Below are 22,188 nucleotides of genomic sequence, written 5' to 3'. Positions count from 1 at the left end.
TGTTTGAAAATATTTGTGAAGATTTTATTCATTAGAGAGCCTTTCAAAACTCAATACATTAAGAAAACATACACTGGGTTGAGTGGTCAAAAGATTTGTCCACAAAAGACATGAGTGAGTAAAAATAAGCTCAACTTTAGCTGCTTTTAGACAAACAGCATGCCTAAGTAAAGGAATGAGATACTACTTTATATGTTTTGGAGTGGTTGAAATTAAGAAGAGTGATCATACCAAGTATTTGTGAGAATTTGGAAAATCTATCAAAAAGTAAAATGGCATAACATCTGGAAATAGTCATGACATCTTTAATTGTTAAAAAGTCAATACATTTATTGTGTGATCTAGCATTTCACCCCTATGCAAGAGCAAGAAAAGTAAATGTTTATTAGGCTTATACACAGATGTTCCCAACAGCTTTGTTTATAGTAGCTAAAAATTTAAACAACTTGTATGACCATTCAGAGACAGTGATAAACAAATTATAGTGCAACAGATTACCATAAAATAACAAGTTAGAGTGAATTATTGATACATGGATACATCTTAAAATATGTGAAGTATAGGAAAAGCCAAAGGAGTTCCCACTGTTTGATCTTACTTATATATATAGTTTTAGGAAATGGAGGCTGGTGTGTAATGAGGTGATTGCATGTCCAGAGTACTTAAGCACTCTTTTCAGGGATGGTGAGTTACTCTACTTCATTGAGGTAGTGGCTTCATGGGCTAATCAGTGTGTCAAAGCATCTAAAATTTTATAGTTTAAATTTGTGTGATTTAATCTTTATCACGTGTACCTCAACAAAACTAATTCATAAAGAGTAGGAAAACCGTAAAAGAGATATAAATTATGTATGACAAGTGGGTAGGTAGCCAGTTCAAATAGGGCCTTTAGGTTAGTTTGTTTGGAAATGGTCATAAGCATCCTTTTTAGTGCTGATATAATTTCACCCCCATACAATTTCCTTGTCGCACTTACTCATTTGTGAAAGTTAGGTCGAATACCTTAAAACCCTCATGCCCAAAATCATGTAGGACTCCTACATATACTATATTTCTTCCTATACTTCCTACAATCATATGTAAGAGTCAGAGAGAATGAATAAAGTGGAGTGTTTAATTGCAGCACAAAGCTATTTGCTATCAAGATTAAGATATCTGTGAACACAACCCTAACTTCTGCAACTTCACAGCTGATGTTCTCAGAACTCCTTTGTAGACACCCTGACTATTTTGGAACCCTGGAACACATTTCTGAACAGTTATAATCTTTTTTACAGCTTGGATTAACTCTAATGCCTGCCTTCTAGAGTTCTTCTATAGATGACTCATAAAACTTCCAAACTAACCTATGCACCATATTAAACTCTCTCAAATGTGCTTTTCCTTCTGAGATTACTATATAAGTCTTTGTATTGTGGTTCTTTCTTTTAAATTTTTTTATTAATTTATTCATATTACATCTGAATTGTTAGCCCTTCCCTTGTATCCTCCTATTCCTTCCTTCCTCCCGCTTCCCCCTTCTCCCCTCCTCTATGTCTGTGATTGAGGGAGACCTCCTCCCCCTATATATGCTCTTAGAGTATCGAGTCTCTTCTTGGTAACTTGCTATCCTTCCTCTGTGGTTCTTTCTTAAAATCCCCTTGAGCCCCACATCCAACTGCTCCCTAGACTTTGATCTTCCTTGTAAGTATTTCTTAAGCCTTTTCCCTCTCTCCACATCAAAGGTATGTCTGTAGTTCAGAAAGCCATCTAGCAATAGCCACTTTATATCCTTAGTATGAATCTTGCAATCTGTCCACTATATCTTCTAGAATAACATGTTTCTTGTTTCTTTTCCTCATAGCAGCTTTAAAAATCTTTAGAAAATTTAAACATTCTACATTGTCCTTTCTTAACTTTTGTGTTCACTTTACAGAAGCAAGTCAATGTTTTACATTGTACTTCTGTAAATGGAAGTTTTGTTTATTAGTTTGTTTGCTTATGGGAGAAGGTCTTATAAATCTCAGGCTGGCCTCAGACTTGCTGTGTAGTTGAGAATAACCTTGAAATTCTGATTCTCCTGCCTTTATCTCCCAAGCCGGACAGTTGTAAGTCTATGCCACTATGCCCACTTTTGTGATGCTGGGTGTCATGCCTAGGGCTTTGTGCTTGGCAGGTAAGCATTTTACTAACTGAGCCTTATCTCCAGCCTGATGTGTTTTATTTTCACTGGTTATTTTACCTAAGTCAAACAAGTAGTATATTATCTACGCAAGGAATATCTCTAGTATCAAACATGATACCTTCACATGAAAATTGATGAAACATTTAATGGTTTGTTGAATGAGTAAATAAAAAATAATATTAAATGACTTCATGGTATAAAAGCTAATTTGTTATATTTATAATTTGTTTGGAAGCTAATGAGTTTTTAAAGTTAAAATAATTTTATCTTTTTTTATTTAATTAATGTATTCACATTACATCTCCATTGTTATCCCCTCACTTGTATCCTCCCATTCCCCCCTTCCCTCTTTTACTCTATTCACCTCCTAAATTAAAATTTTATTGGCATTCTTGTATAAAATGTGACTATTAGTAGGGAATGTGATATTTAGGTACTTTCCATTATGTAGTGTTTAAATATGCTTAAGTATATCTATATTCCTAAGCACATATTATTTATTTATAGTTTAAAACGTTCAAAATCCTTTCTTCACACTTTTGGATTGTACAGACAAACATTTTGTAGCCACTATGCTGTACAATAGCAAACTCCTAACTCCTGCCCAATGGTAACTTATTATTTGTATTTCAGCCACTCCCAGCTCTCTTTTTCCTCAGTAGCCCCTGGAAACTACCACTCTACTCTCAAGTTCTGTGTGATCAACTTTCTTAGCTTTTTGCATAGAGTGAGCTTTCTGCCTGGTTTATTTCACTTACATAGTGACCTCCAGCTATCCAGTGACATCCATGTTCTTACAAGTGACTGGATTTCCTACATTTTCAGTTGAATGGAATCGCATTGTTCATGTTTACTATACTTGCTTTATCTATTCATTAGTTAATAGACTCCCAGTTTGTTTCCATTTCTTGACCACTATGAATAGTGCTATAATGAACATGAGAATGTAGATGTCTCTTTATCATGCCAATTGTAATGCATATGTTACCAGAAGTGCAAAACTGCCAGACTATTTTCCATAGTGAGAGTACCAATAGTGACATTCTCATAAACAATGTGCAAGGCTCTCTGTTTCGTGATATTCTCACCAGTACTTGTTATCTTAAGTCTTTTTGAAAATAGCTATTCTTGCTGGAGTGATATGCCATCTCCTTGAAATTAAATTTATTTTATTTATAATTATTATGTGTGTGCAATGTCGATGTATGAATGTGGGCACAGATGTGTCATAGCATGCATGTCTAAGGCAGAGGACAACTTTCAGGAGTTGGTTCATCTTTCCACATAGGATGCTGGATGGAACTTAGGCTGTCAGGTATGCAGCATGCACTTTTACCCACTGAGCTGTCTTGCTGACCCTCATTTTGGTTTTAATTTTTTTTCCTGATAGTTAGTGACTTGTTTTCATATACCTACTAACAACTTATTTATTTTTGTTTGAGAAATATAAAATCAGGCCTATTTAAATTTTTGGTTTAATATTCTAGTGTTTCTTTTGGTTGTAGATATTGACGCTCCTAATAGATATATAGGTAGCATATTATTTTCTCCAATTTTCTAGGTTTCTTTTTCCTCTCTGTTGTTTCTTTTGCTGTGAGGAACCTTTCAGCTTGGTGTTATGTTAAATTGTATTTGCTATTGTTTCTAGTGCTTTTTGTGTCTTATCCAGAAAGTCTTTGTTAACCCTAATTCACAGCAGCATTTCCACTTCTGTTCTTCATAGTTTCTTCTATTAATTAGCATAAGTCTTTAACTTTATACAGTTAATTTGTACAACTGGCAAAAGACTGGACTCAAGTTTCATTGGTCTGAGTGTATAAACAATTTTCTCAGCACAATTAAATAGTGACGATATCTTTGTCACAAAATCACTTACTTAGATGTGTATGGGTTTTTTCTCTAGGGATCCCATTCTGTAACATGTATTTATCCTAATGCAGTTTCATAAAGTTCTGGTTAGTGCAGCTTCATAATGTATTTTAAATCAGATGGTATACTATTTCCTGCTTTGTTCTTTTTGTAAAAATTCCTATTGCAGTTTCTCTCTCTCTCTCTCTGTCTCTCTCTCTGTCTCTCTCTCTGTCTCTCTCTCTCTCTCTCTCTCTCTCTCTCTCTCTCTCTCTCTCTCTCTCTGTCTCTCTCTCTGTCTCTCTCTCTATGCAAACATGCCCATGTGTATTTTCATATACATTTCAAGGAATTTTATAGTTCTGCAAAAAGTATCATGAGCATTTTGATAGGAATTGCACTAAATTACTTGATTATTTTTGGTAATGTGGATGTTATAAAAATATTGGCTCTCCCAATCCATGAACATAATATATTTTCACATGTTCATGTATGTGTCTTCTCTAATATTTTCTTCAATGTTCTGTAATTTTGTTATAATTTATTTTGTTAAATTTATTCTTAGTCATATATGATAGTTATACATTGTATTGCATTTATAATTTCTTTTTCAGTAATTTGCTATGTACATAGAACAATGAATTTGATTTTTACATATTGATTTTTCCTCTTGAAAATTGCTGTCATTATTTATAATTTCCAATAGTTGGGAGGTTTTTGGTGGAGTCTTTTCCTATGTGTGAAAGTATGTGATTTACAAATAGTGAAAACTTGACTTTTCATGGTACTTTAGTTCCTAGCCAAATGAAAAAACGTTAGTTCTTAGAATTGTGTTACTTTTGTTTTATGTATTTTGAATAGCTCTCATTAGATTCTCAACTATATCCAATTAAGGAGTTATTATAAAAATCTGAAATACCTGAGTTGTTTAATTCTCATATTACTCCTCTGGAGAAATTACTGCTATCTCATTCATTTCTTTCCTTTTTATATTTTGGACAACTGAAAGTTCCCATGTTTGATTAAGATCTCTGTGAAGATTATTGTGCTGTTTTCAGTTTTACGATACTAATAATTAGGAGAAATCTGTTACTATATTTTTCCTCTATATGGACTACTTTATACCCAGGCCAACGGCAAACATTCTCTGATGATGCTTTGATCCATTATTTGTGTATCATAAACTAGGCAGGGTATTAGGAATGAAATGGGGAAATAATCACATGGAATATGGTCCAACTGACATGTAAGGAATTAATTTTAAAATTTTATACTCAATTTGAATATAAGGTTTAAACAGGTGAACAAATAGTGATGAAACATTTGAAACTATGCACCCAAACTTCTGGAGGTGTCTCCATCCCTGACTTCAAGATACATTGTAGAAGAATAGTAATATAAACTGCATAGAATTAGACTGATGATCAATAGAATTGAATCAAAAATCCAGAAATAAACTCACACAACTATAAACACTTGATTTTTTTACAAAGGAGCCAAAACCATACAATGGAAAAAAGATAATATCTTGAACAAATGGTGCTAGTCTACCTGGATGTCTGCACATAGAAAAATTCAAATAGATTCATATTTATCACCTTGCACAAAACTCAAGTCTAAGTGGCTGAGAAAAACCTCAACATAACATCAGATATGCAAAATCTGTTAGAAGAGAAAGTGGGGAAGAACCTTGAACTCATTGGTACAGGAGACAACTTCCTGAACAGAACACTAAGATCAACAATTAATAAATGGAACATCTTGAAACTGATAAATGTCTGTAAGGCAAAGGACACTGTCAACAGAACAAAATGACAGCCTACAGACTGTGAAAAGATCTTCACCAAGCCTACATTCAACAAAGGCTAATATCTAACAAAATTAGATAACACAAAACATTAACAACCAACAAACAAAATAAGCCAATTAAAAAATGGGACACAGAGCTAAACAGAATTCTCAACAGTAGAAACTCAATTGGCCGAGAAGCACTTAAATAAATGTTCAACTCCTTAGTCATCAATAAAGTGCAAATCAAAATGACTCTGAGATTCCATCTCATCCTAGTCAGAATGGCTAAGATCAAAATCTCAAGCGATAGCACATTATGGAGAGGATGTGAATAAAGGGAAACACTCCTCCATTGCTGTTGGGAGTGAAAACTTGCATAAGCACATTGGAAATCAATCTAGTGCTTTCTCAGAACATTGGGAATATCTCTATGTCAAGACCCAGCTATACCACTCCTGAGTATATACCCAAAAGATGCTCCACCATACAATAAGGACATTTGCTCAACTGTGTTCATAGCAGCTTTAATTGTAATTGCCAGAATCTGGAAACAACCTAGATGTCCCTCAACTGAAGAATGGATAAAGAAAGTTGTACATTTACACAATGGAATACTATTCAGTTGTTAAAAACAAATCATGAAATTTGCAGGCAAATGGATGGAATTAGAAAAGATCATCCTGAATGAGATGACCCAGACCTAGAAAGACATACATGGTATGTACTTACTTATAAGTGGATTTTAGCTGTATAGTACAGGATAAACCCACTAAATGCACAGACCCAAAGAAGATAAGTAACAAGGAGGATCCAAGGAAGGATTCTTAAATCTCACTCAAAGGGGAAATAGAAGAGACAGTGGTAGTAGTTGAAAAGAAAGAACAAAGTAGAAGGACACACAGAGGTATGAGGGTGAAGACCAGACCTCTGGAAAGCAGGGATGGAAGGACAGATGGCCTGTAGAGAAAACAGAAACTGTGGTTTCTTTCTCCCTTTCCTCCCTCCAAATAATCCCATGTATCATCCTTGCTGTCTTTCAAATTCATGCCGTCTTTTTCATTAATTCTTGCATTCTCTTTCATAAATATACAACCTGCTCATTATGTATCATGCTACCTGTATGTATATTTCCAGGGGCGACCTTTTGGTAGTGGATAAACAATTGGTGTGCTTTTTCTTGTGCAAGACTATTTCCCCCTCTCAGCAGTCCTTTGTTGCCTGTAATTCTTTGTATAGAGTTGAGGCATCATGGGATTTCTCTTGCCCATTTTACCATTTCTATTAGTTGTTGTTTCTGTTAAGCTCATGTCAAGTGTCTTGTCTACTGCCTTCCATTTTTTTCCTGAGAAATATACTTACTTGTTTGGGATATATTGCTTTTCTATGGTTGCCTTATAAGTGATCATGACTTTAATGGCTCAATCCATTAGAAGGTATTCTTTCAATGCAGTGATACCAGAGTCTGAAATCAACATCTTGGCAGGGCTGCACCTCCCCTCACAGTGGTATGAGAGTCTTTCCTCACTCTCTTATCCTATGGTGGTTGCAAATATATATATTGCATACCTGGTGTCTGGAGAGGTCAAAAGAGGGTTTCACATCTCCTGGAATTAGAGTGATAGGTGGCTCTGAGCCATCATTTGGGAACTAGGAAATACTTGACCATCTCCTGAAGCCAAACGTTCACATCTGCTTAGCCATCTGTGCAGCCCTAAGCAAAGAACCTTTTTACAAATGTGATCATAGCCACAGATTTTCATAAGGTGCTATGTAATAATCTCTGTCCTGTGCATATACCTTCATATATAATTATCTTTCTTTTTATTATTGACTAAAGCTAGTATCTCACTTCTGACAGGAACAAGAATAAATGCAAAGAAATGTGTCTAAAAAGAATATATTTTAAAATGTCTGTTTTTTAATCATGGTACCTCTCTTCTCTCTTCTGGGTAAAATTACATGGATAAAAACATATAAATGCTCTGATGAGGTCATCCAGTGAAGAAGAGGTTAAGACTGCTATCAAGTTAGTGTGTAAATTTGGAAATGGCTTCCCAATCAAATAGATCCAGCAAGTGAGACCTCAGATTTGGCTGATAATTTAATCACAACCTCATGAGAAACTTTAAATCAGAGGTAGATTGTAGACATACATCCATATTCTGTGCTCAAAGAAACTCTGGGCTAATGCTTGTCCAGTTTTAAATTTACTGTGTTTTGGGATAAATTACTACACAGTCATAGAATATTGAGGTAGCAATTTATCCAAGAGATATGTACATCCTCTTGTTAATTACCCTCAAATGGAAACAGCATAATGGACATAAGTGAAGAAGTATAAGGGTACACTAGTACTTACTTGCTAGAAGAAAGTGTGACAGGGCAGGATGAATTGAATATGCTGTGTACATCATGATCAGAGAACAAAAACTTCCATGTAGAAGTTCCACTTGATCTTAGAAATGGGGAAAAATCAGCCATGTGTGGATAGCCTGAGCAGGGGCAATATTTAGAGTCTAAATAAAGGTAGTAATATGTTTGACTTGTTTTAGGGACAAAACAAAAGGAGTAAAGTGGCCAAAGAAATTGTGACAGGAGATCAGATAACAGAGATGGGCACAAATGATGGAGACATTAATTCTAATGAGGTTGAATATGAATTTCATTCTTATTGAAACGTAAACTTACCATATTATTTCCTACAAGGGAACGATATAATGTATTTTAAGATTATTTTAAGATGACTCTAGCTTCTGCTTCAAAGGAGATTAGCAAGGGCAACAATGGAAACAGGAATCTGATGAGAAGGTAATTGTGACTTGAATTGCTGATGGCAGAGGCTGGAAGAGATGACTGGTTTGGGGTTAAGTTAATCGAGCTTGTTGATAAAAGCATAGATATTGAGGGTATCATAAAAAAGCCCTAGACTTTGGTCTGATTGACTAAGAATATGGTGGTGCCTCTCATAATAGTTATAGTGAAGCTTGATTAGGAGACTTAGGAGTGAGATTGATGGTGTAGGATCCAGAGTTTTGTTAGATGTCTGTTATTCTACAATATGTAGAACTTTCCAGGAGCATGCTCATTCACCTGTATTCTGTGTATTAAACTAGTTTCTTTCTTTGACAAACCACCTGTAATATCCCATAGTATGTTGTTTTATGAATTTTGTTTTTTCTGGTGTGTGTGTGTGTGTGTGTGTGTGTGTGTGTGTGTGTGTGTGTGTGTGTTTTAAAATTTCTCACATACTCTGGTGCCTCACCTTTGACCATGTCCCCTGGAGGGGGAGACCTGATGGCACTCAGAGGAAGGACAGCAGGTTACCAAGAGGAGACTTGATATCCTATGAACATATAGAGGGGGAGGTAATCCCCCTCAGGAACAGTCATAGGGGAGGGGAGTAAGGGGAAAATGGGAGGGAGGGAAGAATGGGAGGATACAAGGGATGGGATAACCATTGAGATGTAACAAGAATAAATTAATAATAAAAAAAATAAAAAAAATAAAATAAAATTTTTAGAGGCTATTTGTCTCTAACTGTTCATTGACTCTCTCAATACACGTGAGTTAGTCAGGCACAGTTTCTCTTATATAAGCTGTAAAATAGTCTGAGGGGGAAAATAAAGATAGATTTTTCATTATGCTTTATTAAAGCATAAATATCAAATACAGTATAACCCTTAGTCTCTCCCTGATTCAATATTTGTTACATCTTCTTATAATTTTTCTTACTCATTAGTAGTTCATTCATTCATGCCACCTTACTCACCTTAGCAGTTTGTGGCAGTTCTGAAACGAGTCCTATAAACATACTGGGAATTTGGGTGGCTAGTTACTGTACTGCCATCAACTATATAGTAAGAATATCTATGTAATTATGGTTACATAAGTGCATTTCTTTGTTCTATAAGATGAAAGGGTCAGAAGATCCAATGGAAGTGCAATTGATATCAATAATGCTTGGTGATGACAAGAAACAGCTGGCAAACTCAATGACTTAAAAGTGTAAACACCACTGGGTGTCTGTGAGCTACCAAATCTGAGTGATTCTGTAGCCCACTGGAGTATTTAGATACCAAGATATGAGAAAGTACATAGCTGAGATTGGATGTGCTGAATTCCTATCCAATGCACTGCATCCACTGTGCATTGTGAGATACTTGTATGAACTCATGTATTATAAAATTAAATTGTATTGTGTAGTTCGTTGTATTGTTCCGTCAGATTTTGATATCCTCATTTTAAATAATTCATGGGAAGAAATGATCACTTCATAATGCCACAAACTCACAGCAGGCAAAACTAATTTTACACAATATGAAAACAGATTTTATTTATTTAAAAGGAATATTAAAAAACACAACAACAACTTTTTTGACACCAGCTGCTGGGAAATAAATAGAATACTTTATGACAAATATCTAAATCTATAAAAGCTGTTCCTGAGAGAGCAAGTTGCAGATTGTAAAGACACATTTATATGCTCTGGTCAGTACTGGAAGCCATATTTTGACTAAAACAAAGCCTCACATCTGGTTTAATTTAATTCCTAACTGGCATGAACACAGGGCCAGTGAAGGTACAAGCTTTAGCTTTCACACACAGCTGCCCTCTGGGAGGACAGAAAGCACTTAGAAGGAAATAGCAAAGTGTCTTTAAACATAAGCGCTCTTAGTGTTATTTGTAACACTGTCCTGCTCAGACTCTGAGTCGTGAGGTGACCACAGCAACCTTCCTCCCACTGAGACGTTAGAGAAGGATGTGAGAACACACTTAGCCTATAAGGGAGATATTTTCTCTGGGAGAGTTTACTACATGGACCTTTTTAGAAAAATAGCATACACAGTAGTAAATAATCTAAGCCTGTTGTTCAGTGTGACAGTAAGTCCAGATCTGATTCAGTGAAATTCTGTGTATAGACAAAGAATGGGACTCAAGCTGTGGTCAGATCTGGGCTTAGACTAAGTAATATGAGGATCCCGCCTAGTAGGTAATTTGTAGCCTCTCCACAAGCATCAACAAGAGACCAAATATGGAGAAGGAAAGGTGCTGGGGGAGTAGAGAACAATGAGATAGACACCAGAGGGGAAGGAGAGGACAGAGTCTAGAAGAATCTCATTGTTTACTATTTGCAATGAACACAAACTCTGAAGAAACTATCTTTCCTATCTTGGTGCGTCTAAAATTCTGAATGTAAATCAATATCTATCATATCTCGTTATTATCAACTTAAAACATCTATCTAGACCTAAAAATATCTTAACCCCTAAACAACTAAGCTTAATTGTAGAACTAAACTATCTGGTCTTCAACCCCATCAGAGACTTGAGAAGGAATAAAATTGATTGCCTGAGTATACCAGGTGTGCAGGCTAGTAACTTTCCAAATGAGAAGATGGCAGAGACAATTTGCTGCCTGAAGAGTCACCCAAGACTCTCTATAATGTTGGAGCATCATCTTTAGTGTTCTGGTCCAATATATCTGACAGACATATTTGTGTGGCAGGAACTATTGAGGACTTGCTTAACCTGTCTTGGCAGAGTTTGTGCCAAATACAAATAGCCAAAACACTAAGAATAAAATGTTTATATAATTCCTGATTGTGTCATGGTTCTTCTTGCTATAGGTAGTTTATTGTATATATGTGTAATGATATAAATGTATATGTAAAAAGTAAAAAATATTAAAAAAGAAAACACACTCTGCCAGCAATATTGTATATTACATTTTACCTAAAAATGAAAAACTTCTAATTTAAAAATACTTACTGAATCTGGAGGATGTTAATCTCAGGCTGAGAGACTGACTCAACAGAGAAGCTTATTATTATTTCTGATATCAGCTGAACTCCTAGCATGTTTGTGTACTTTATAACCAGGTAGCCTTACATAATGTCCATGGTGGAAGGGCTTGCCTCTGGTTTTTGTTAAAAGTTTTATTCTTAACAGGTGATGAATTCAAAGTGAGAATTTCTTACAAATATCGAAAGATTACAAATTCTGAAGGACTGAAATATGAGGCTCTTGTTGTTTTTCATATACAAAATACAATGGCTGAGTAAGAGCATTTGCTCTATAAGCATGGGGACCTGAGTTCTGACACCCAGCACCCACATATAATGCAGGGCATGTCTGCACGTGTCTGCAATCCCTGTATTGGGGGATGGAGTCAGGCAGATATCTTGATCTCACTGGCTAACCAGCCCAGCCAATACAGCATGCTTACAGTTCATTAAGAAACCTGTACTTCCCTTTCACTCAGGTAGTTAATTTTATTCCTTCTCAAGTTTTAGATGATGTTGAAGACCTGATAGTTTAGTTTTACAATTAAGCTTAGTTATTTAGGCGTTAAGATGTTCTTAAGTCTAATAGATGTTTTAAGTTGTTAGTGATGAGGTAAGATAGATATTGATATACATTCAGAATTTTAGACTCATCAATATAGACAATATGTTTTTTTCAAGCTTGCTAAATAAAAATAACCAAAACATTACAAATGTAACAATATAATTCCTGATTGTTTTGTGGTTGTTCTTGCTGTATATAGTTTATTTTATATACATGTAATAAGATAAACGTATATGTAAAAAAAAAAAACCTGGCTCAGCCTCTTGGGCCACTATACTTGGTGTATACAACACACACATACTTTGCATAACATACACAACCTACCCCACCATACACACAAAATGTAATGTACCTTGGGATTTAAAATAGTCAATGGATAATACCAAACTTTTAGTGGCTGACATATTCAGTGGCTTCCTTTGTTTTTCTTGGCGATGACATACAGAGATAAAGGGCTTCCTTCATCCCCCATGCATTAATACAGTCTAATATATCCTTTACCAAGTTGCTCTGAAAATAATTGAAAGAGCATTGAGATTCCAATAATGAAGGTCTAAGTTCAACTACTACTTACTAGAATTGGTGGCCTTGTGTAATTAATTTCAAAATTTTGCATCCCTTTGTTTATAATCTGTAAGATGGGATTAGCAATACCCATCTGTGAGATTCTGTTGACATCTAGTGAGCTATAGGAAAATTTGGGAATTGTTAGAACCCAATTAAAAAGGTGATTTCATCCTGTAATGAATGCTGGTTAAATTCTGCTTCTCAAAGGCAACGCTTTTCCGTTGTGAGGGATGATTGTGCATATATAATGTAATATGTCTAAAGTGACTCCATTTCTGCTCTGTGTTAGCTGCAACACACCTAGAATTATAATGCAAAAATTAGCAAAACAAAGCTGCCACAGCAATGTTAGCACCAGGGGACCTGAGTTATACTGTACTGATTTTATCAAATCAATATATATTGTATAAATTCTATCTTATGTATTCTTTTTTTGTATTTTTAAAATTTTTTATTATTAATTTATTCTTGTTACATCTCAATGGTTATCCCATCCCTTGTATCCTCCCATTCTTCCCTCCCTCCCATTTTCCCCTTATTCCCCTCCCCTATGACTGTTAAAGCCTTCACTTACCAGGAAACTGGGACAGAGGGGAGGACATCCTATTGGGACTCTAAATGAGAGAAGCATGGGAGAATAGCACAGTAGAAGGATCCAGAGGGTCCTAGAAACCTACAAGTAGAACATTATGATAGGCAGATTTGGGCCCAGGGGTCCCGCTCAAACTAAGGCACCAGCCAAGGACAATACAGGTGGTAAACTTTAAACCCCTACCCAGATCTAGCCAATGGACAGGACATTCTCCACAGGAGAGTGGAGAGTGGGATATAACTTTATGTATTCTTTATATTATTGTTTCTCCAGGAATTTTCTTTTTCTTATGGAAAATGAAGATTGAACACTAGAAGTCCCTAAGTTTTTCATTGGTTTTTCTCTTGTTATCTTTGATTTCTACCTTTTATAATATGTTCACATATACATGATAATTTTTTTGAAAATAGATTCTTTTCTCACATAATATATCCTGATTATAGTTTCCCTTCCCTCTACTCTTCCCAGCTCCTCTTCACATTCCCTCTCCTGCATATCCACTCACGTTCTGTCTCTCATTCTAAAAAAAACAAAACAAAACAAAACAAAAAAACAAACAAACAACAGAATAAGAGATAACAACCAAACATAACAAATGAAATGTAAAAAGATGAAGCAAAACTATTATATGGAAGTTGGACAGGGCAACCTAACAGTACGAAAAGAGTCCCAAGAGCCAGGCATAAGAGTCAGAGACCCACCTGTTCTCAATGCCAGGAGTCCTTTGGAAACACTAAGCAGATAGCCCTCTATTTGCAGCTGCCTCTTTCCACACTCTCTGCTTCCACCCGTATTCCTCCCAGCACCTGGTTCTGTCACTCCTGATCCCATTCCCACCTGCTCTCAGTCCTCCCTAAAATCTACTCTGTCCCCTGCTCTCAGGGAATGATCTATGTATCTCCACTAGGCTCCTCCTCTTTACCTAACCTCTTTGGGTATAAAGATGGTAACTTGGTTATCAGTTACTTAATGGTTAATATCCACTTGTAAGTGAGTGCATACTATACATGTTTTTCTGGGTCCAGGTTATCTCATAGGATGAATTTCTCTAGTTCATCCATTTGCCTGAAAATTTGATGATGTCATTTTTAAGGGCTGAGTAATAATCCATTATGTAAACATACCGTATTTTCCTTATCCTTTCATCTGTTAGGGACATCTATTTTTTCCCAATTCTGGCTATTGTGAGTAAAACTGCAATGAACATGGTTGAGCAAATGTCAATGTGGTAACTCTGAGCTTCCTTTTGAATTTATGCCCAAGAGCTGTATAGCTGTGTATATTTTCAACTTTTGGAGGAACTGCCATATTGATTTTCATAGTGTATACAAGTTTGTACTCCTACCAGGAATGGAATAATGTTCCACTTGCTCCACATCCTCACAAGTGTGAGGTGTCACTTGTGCTATTGATCTTAGCCATTCTGAGAAGTGTAAGATGAACTCTCAGAGTAGTTTTTATTTTCATTTCCTTGATGACTAAGGTTGTTGAACATTTCTTTCTTTCTTAGTCATTTGAGATTTCTCTATTGAGAATTCTCTCTTTAGATTAGTACCCCATTTTAATTGGATTATTCTAGTTTCTTTAATATAAAATTTCTTGAGTTCTTTTTATATTTTGTATATTATCCTTTTATTGGATGTGGAGTTGATAAGACTCTGTTCCCATTCTGTAGTCTGCTGTTTTATCCCATTGACAATGCCCTTTACCTTAAAAAATTTTTTAGTTTCATGAGGGCCCACTTACTGACTGTTGATCTTAATGCCTGCGCTTATCAGCATTTTGTTTATAAAGTCATTTCCTGTGCCAGTGTGTTTAAGGCTATTTCCCACCTTTCTCTTCCATGGGGTTCCAAGTATCTGGTTTTATCCTAACTGTTTTGATCCATGTGGACTAGAGTTTTGTGCAGGGCTATAAATATGGGTCTGTTGGTGTTCTTCTACATGCAGGGATCCAGCATCACCAGCACCATTAGTTGAAGATAATGTCTTTTTTCCCCAGTGTATGAATTTGGCTTCTTTAACAAGAATTAGGTGTCCATAAATGTGTAGGTTTATGTATGGTTCTTTAGTTTGATGCCATCGATCAATGTGTCTGTTTTTAATGCCAATACCATGTGTTTTTTTTTATTACCATAGCTCTATAGTACAGCTTGAAATTAGGGATGGTGATACCTTCTAAAGTTCTTTTATTGGTCAGGATTGTTTCAGCTATCCTGGTTTTTGTTGTTTTCCATGTGAAGTTTAGAATTGTCCTTGCAAGGTCTGTAAAAACTTGTGTTGGAATTCTGATGGTGTTATCAATGACTGTATAGATTGCTTTTGGTACGGTACCCATTTTTACTCTGTTGATCCAACTAATCCATGAGCACAGGAATCTTTCTATCCTCTGATATCGTCTTCAAAGTCTTGAAGTTTTTTTCATATAATTTTTTTCATTGCTTTGTTAGAGTTGCCCCAAGAAATTTTTTTTATTTGAAATATTATGAAAGGTGGTCTTTCCTTGATTTCTTTCTCAATCCACTTTTCATGTGTAGAGCTATTGATTTTTCTTTTTCTGTTAATCTTGTAACCAACAACTTTCCTAAAAGTGTTTATCAGTGGGTAGAAGTTCCCCGTTGGAATTTTTAGAGTCACTTATGTATGCTACTATAACATCTGCAAATAATGATATTTTGACTTCTTCCTTTCCAAATTGATTCCCCTTGAACTCTTTCAGTTGCCTTATTACTGTAGCTAAAATTTCAAGTACTATATTGAATGGATATAGAGTGAATAGACAACCTTGTCCTGTGCCTGATTTTAGTAGAATTGCTTTGAGTTCCTGTCCATTTAATTTGATTTTGCCTTTATTATATTTAGGTATGTCCTGGAGGCATACAGAGGAAGAGGAAGCAGGCTATCCCAATGGGACCCGATTGGCTGTGGTCAAATTGTGGGGGAGGAGGTCCTCTCCTGTCAGAGGTCTATGGGAGTGGCATAGGGTGGAAGAGGGAGGGAGGGTGAGAACAGAAAAATACAAGTGAGGGGATAACAATAAGGATGTAATCTGAATAAATTGTAATAAATTTTTAAAAAGCTGTGCCCATTATGTATCCCCAGTCTCTCCAGGACTTTTATCATGAAGAGGATTGTGATTTTATCAAAGGCTTGTTCTGCATCTAATGAGATGATCATGTAGTACTTTTCTCTCAATTTTTATGTGGTGAATTACATTATGGATTGTCATATATTGAACCATCCCTGCATCTTTGGTATGAAGCCTACTTGATATTGTAGGATGATCTTTTTGATGTGTTCTTGGATTCAGTTTCTAAGTATTATAATAAGTATTTTTGTTTCTTTGTCTACGATGGAAATTGGCCTGTAATTCTCTTTCTTTGTTGAGTCTTTATGTGGCTTGGGTATCAGGGTAACTGTAACTTCATAAAATGAATCAGGCATTATTCCTTCTGTTTATACTTTGTGGAAATATTTGGGGAGCATTGGTGTTAAATCTTCTTTGAATGTTTGGTAAAGTGTGCTAAAACCATCTAGCCCTACTCTATTTGAATTTGGGAGGCTTTTAGTGGCAACTTCTATTTCACTAGGGCTTACAAATCCATTTAAATAGTTTATCTGATCTTGATTTAACTCTGGTAAGTGGTACCTATCAGGAAAGTTACCCATTTTTGTAGATTTCCAATATGGTGGAGTAAAAGTTTTTAAAGTATCTCCTTATGATTCTCTGAGTTTCCTTGATGTCTGTTGTTATGTCCCCCTGTTGTTTTTTATTTTGGTAATTTGGATATTCTGTATAGTTAGTTTACATATAGGTTTGTCTATCTTGTTGGTTTTTCTCAAAAAACCACGTCTGTGTCCTTGATTCTTTGTATTGTTCTCTTTATCTCTATTTCATTGATTTCATCCCTCAGTTTGATTATTTCTTGTCATCTGCTCTTCTTGAGTTTGCCTACTTCTTTCTGCTCTAGAGCTTTCTTGTATACTGTTAACTTGCTAATATGAGATCTTTCTAATTTTTTTAATGTAGGCACTTAGTGCTATGAACTTTCCTCTTAGCACTGACTGCTTTCATTGTGTCCCATAAGTTTGGGTCTAGTATGCATTCATTTTCATTTTACTCTAGATAGTTACTTTTTTTTTTTTATTTCTGTCTTTACTCAATTTTCGTTCAGTAGAAAATTGTTCCATCTGGATGAGTTTATATGTTTTCTATTGTTGTTGATATCCAGCTTTAATCCATGGTTGCCTAATAGGAAGCAGGGAGGTTTTTTCCACTTTTTTCTATCTGTTAAGACTTGGCATGTGTCATAGTCAATTTTGGAGAAAGTTCCATGAGGTGTAAAGAAGTATATTCTTTAGTATTTGGATGAAATGTTCTGTAAATATCTATTAGATTAATTTTCTTTATAATATCTGTTAGGCCCTATATTTCTCCTTTTACTTTCTGTCTGGATAGCCTGTCCATTGTTGAGAGTGGGGTACTGAAGTCTCCCACTATTAATGTGTGAGGTACAATATGTGATTTAAGCTTCAGTAGTGTTTCTTTTGCAACTTGGGTGCCCTTTTCAGGAGGGATATAGATGTTAGGAATTGAAATGCTGGAGTTGAAGTCTGGGACAAAGCAACAAGTTCCAGAGGACAGTTAGAAGGGGAAGATCTGTGGCATCCATAGGAGATTGGAGCAGGGGGTGGGGGCAGAAGGAAAGCTGCCAAGGGTATTTTCCTGCAGAGCTCGGGGAACAGAGAGAGAGGAGAAGGTGTGCAAGCAGCCTACCTAGTTTTTCAGCAGGCAGAGCTTCTGGTTTAGCAGGAGGTACTGCTGGGTTTGGGGGCTGGGATACAGCTGGAGGAGAGAGGTTAGGAAAGGATGATCTGGGGGATCACAGGAGATGTGCTCAAGCTAGAAGAAAGGCTGTAGCTGGTGTTCTACTACAGCACTAGGGATGAGACTGAGGCACTAGTTCTGGTGGAACAGAGAAAGGAGGAGAAGGTCTAATGGTAGTTTGCCTGGTTTTCTGGCAAGCATACTCTATATGCTAAAATCTTAGCTTTAAGTCTGCATCAAGCTCCTCGTTATAATGCAAAGGCTAGAGTGAGAACTAAACATAATTCAAAGGCCTTCTTACGGTTAGGAAATTGTATATATTCTAAAATGATCATAATCATCTTTGCCTATTCAGTATAAGTCTGTAAGTCAACCATCAAACAGAATATTGAACTAAAATGTTGTCAGTTTTTATGTGGGAACCTAAATAGCCAACTTGGAGAGTTCCAGACTAATGAAAAACCCAGTATCCAAAAAATGGTGGACAGCACATAAAGAACAACACTAAAGATTGTCCTCTGGCCTCCTCACATCTACACACACACACACACACACACACACACAGAGAGAGAGAGAGAGAGAGAGAGAGAGAGAGACAGACAGACAGACAGACAGACAGACAGACAGACAGACAGAGAGCAGAGAGACAGAGATAGAGGGGGGCGGGAGGGAGATGCGTGCACACATGCAAACACAATTCTCTTTGAGTTCTGTCTTTAGACAGATCGAATTCTAGAAATTACACCTTTCATAGCCTATAGAAATATAATGTTGTCATTTTACCATAGAGCAATGTTGGTGATTAGAAGATGTCAAAGAATTGTAATTAGTAATTTCATATGGCTATTCTTTTAGCCTATTGTGAATTTACATTTTAAAACAAATTGCCACATATTTAATGATAACTGTCTTGGTATTGGTATCACTCACATAACTGTGCTAGATCTTGAGATGGATAATCAGTCACTGGCAATGTCAGCCATAATAAAAATAGCGTATATCAAAGTATGAAATTATTTAAAGTAGGGTGAATTTGATAAGAAAAACAGTCCAAATAAGATGCATTAAAAAAAAGTCCTTGAGATGCAATGCATTTTGATCGTTTCATCCCCTTCTCCTACCCTCCATCTCCTTTACCACCAGCCCTGCACTTCCACATGGTCCTTTCCAAAAACATTCGTTCTTTTTTTTAATGTTTAATTTTATAGACAACTGAGCCAAATTAATGCTGCATCGGTGTGGAGGTTGGTCTTTGATTCATAGGCAGCCTAGTGACTCTCCCTTCCCCAGCACCTGCCAGCTGCCAATACCTCCTCATCAAGGGATGAGAACCTGTGAGTTCCTCCCTCATCTTTGCTGGAATTCTGACTGGCTTGATCTTGTGAAGCTACTACAGTTGCTATGTGTTCATGAGTGTGACGGTTATGTCATATCCAGAGGACAACATATAACAGCACTCCCTGCCATCATTTTCACCATTCTTTCTGCTTCCTCTTTTTTTATATTCTCTGGACTTGGAGGTAGGTGACAGACAGGCAGTATACATGTCCCACTTGGAACAAGCACACACAGTCACTTATTCTTAGCACTTTGACTATTTATGAGCCCCTGAACAAACTGCAATACAATATAAAGTGTTTCTCTGATCAAATTTGAGAGCACCACAAATCTACAAATATAATCACAAATTTAAAATTTAATAATCTTAATCAAAGTAGTTTGACAACATAACCATTAGCAAAACAACCATTGTGTATCCCTCTAACTCAGACCTATGACTTCCCCATCACAAATGGTTTACAGACCAGGAAAGAATATCCTCCTGTGGGGTAGACTTCAAATCCAATCAGAATCTGGATGGTTACTCCCATAACAATCATGGCACTATCGTAATAGTTGCCACACCTTGTCTGTATTACAGAATGTAGAATGTTAAGTAAGACCTATTTCTGTGCGGAATGCATAGTATTTTCTAGCACTATGAGTACTAGCCAATAAGGAGAAAGTTTCACAATTACAGATTGGTTTCTATATGGAGCCAGAGAGTATGTATGGTACATTAAAAATAAAAGTCTTACCATCTAGTTATAAAGACACCCAAGAGCAATGGCAATATTCTGTATTGTTTTGGGGGAGCTCTGGGGGAAAACTTCTTGATCAATAACTTATAGTCAGTTTAGCATGGTGACATAGATTAGACCAGATGTGACAGAGGGAAGGATTCTGTGGATCAGGCATAATAGGACTTTGAGTTTCTGCCACAGAAGTAACAGTTTCCCTCCATGCAATCACAGTGACTTATGTTTTTCTAGGAGCCTCATCTATGGACTTTCAGAGGCTTATTTTTTCAATGGAAGTAACTCTGTTAAACTGTGTGAAACCTGAACAGATTTGATATTAAAACTTAGATAAAAGTTGCTAATGACAGTCTTCACATAATTACCAATGAACTTTGAATAGGGCTTGCCTAGGGAGAGTAGAATCATAGCATTCTAGAATTCTAGAATCATTTCATTCTGGCAAGAGAGGCATAGGCCTCTCCCTCTGTTGAATAGTTAAGAGTAGATAAAGCAATTAGCCAGGACCTGTAAAAAAGCTGGGACTAGAAACAAGTGACTGGTCCCAGGGTAAAATCCATTTCACTGGGAGTTTGACTTGTCATTTCTAACAACAGTAGAGTCACTCTCATACAATTATTTTGGTCATTATTTCTTAACTAATTGTTCAGCCACTCTGGTAACATCAATGACAAACATTCATATAGCACTTTCCCTAATTACTCTATAGTTTCTCTTTTAGATATTAAAGCTGATATGAATTCCATACTATGTTTATATCAGACTTGGTGGACAGAACTAAATAAAGCGCAGAGAGACTGAGGACATCGGGGAAGGAAACATAGCCAATAAGTTGTAAGATCTGATTTTAAACCCAGGCCTGAGCTTTCTAGAGCTCATATCCTATCATATGCAGCTATATAAGCATTTACTTATATAGCCACTTGGAAATAACATGTATAAATTCTCTGTTCACTAGGGAAATAACCAGAAAGAACAAAATACACATGAGCTACAGGAAAACCTATGATATAAAAACAAAGCTGGGTTAATTGGATGTCTACAAGGAAGGGAAGGAACTATGAGAAATACAGCTATGGTGAAATAGAGCAGCGTTTGCTCTGCATGACTGTGAGCTTGTTACTAGAAGGACACAGCCATGGCTAGGTACTGCTGCATCAGAGCAGACAGCCTAGTAGGCGGCCCCCGAAGCTTGCGTCAGGCTGCCTGGGTGACGCTCATGCTAGAAACAGGATTGGTGCTCAGAGATAGTACACTGGAACACAACTATGCTGGTTCAGGCCGGAAGTAAAGAGTGTCCATATATGTAATCTGAAGCCATATTATAAAGCATTGAAGAGCCAGAGCTGCAGATACTTCACACTATCCTATATTAGTATTATGAATTTAAAGTTACCTGATCCTTCTCTGAATTCCAATTTCCTCATCTGTAATTAGGATAATTGTACTAATCACCTAGACTCATGGTGAGGAGGGGTAAATAATACCAGTCTGTGAAATGCTTAGCACTATGTCAGGCACATAGTAATATTAAACTTCTTCAGCATAAAAAAAATAATTAATTTTCAAATATACACTATAATGCTAATTACTCTTATATGAAAAAGAAAGCACAGCCTAGCAGTTAATAATCAGGAGGACTTTATACCTATCAGTCTCTCACAGCTTTTGGATAAGGAACCTTGAACTCTGAATTGTGAATAGTGCTTACAAAGGAAGCTTTGTAAATCAACTTATTTAAAATGCAGTAGAGCAGCTTATGATTTAAAAGCATCCTGTGGTGAATCCTTTTATAATGCGAATAATCACCCCTTAATTTATCTGTTCTGTAAGTTCAGATTTTGGCTTAGCGTGTCTTCTTAAAGCAAAGAGTACACCTGCACTCTTGTTCCTACAAGGTGAGCAGTACTTTCATGCTGCGAAGACTTTCAGAGAAATACAGGGTGCCTCTTGGATTCAAGATGGCAATAGGGC

At 36.3% G+C, this 22,188-nt stretch overlaps 1 protein-coding gene across 4 annotated transcripts in view; it reads left to right on the top strand.

Moving 5' to 3' along the window:
- LOC311609169 (uncharacterized protein) overlaps window positions 1-22,188 on the top strand; it is a 627,587-nt gene that overhangs the window by 193,185 nt on the left and 412,214 nt on the right. The gene's annotated exons all lie outside the window — the stretch shown is intronic.

The sequence above is a fragment of the Acomys minous genome (assembly GCF_964271855.1).
Source record: "Acomys minous genome assembly, chromosome: 11".
Taxonomy (NCBI): domain Eukaryota; kingdom Metazoa; phylum Chordata; class Mammalia; order Rodentia; family Muridae; genus Acomys; species Acomys minous.
This window is presented reverse-complemented; position numbering and strand designations above follow the sequence as displayed.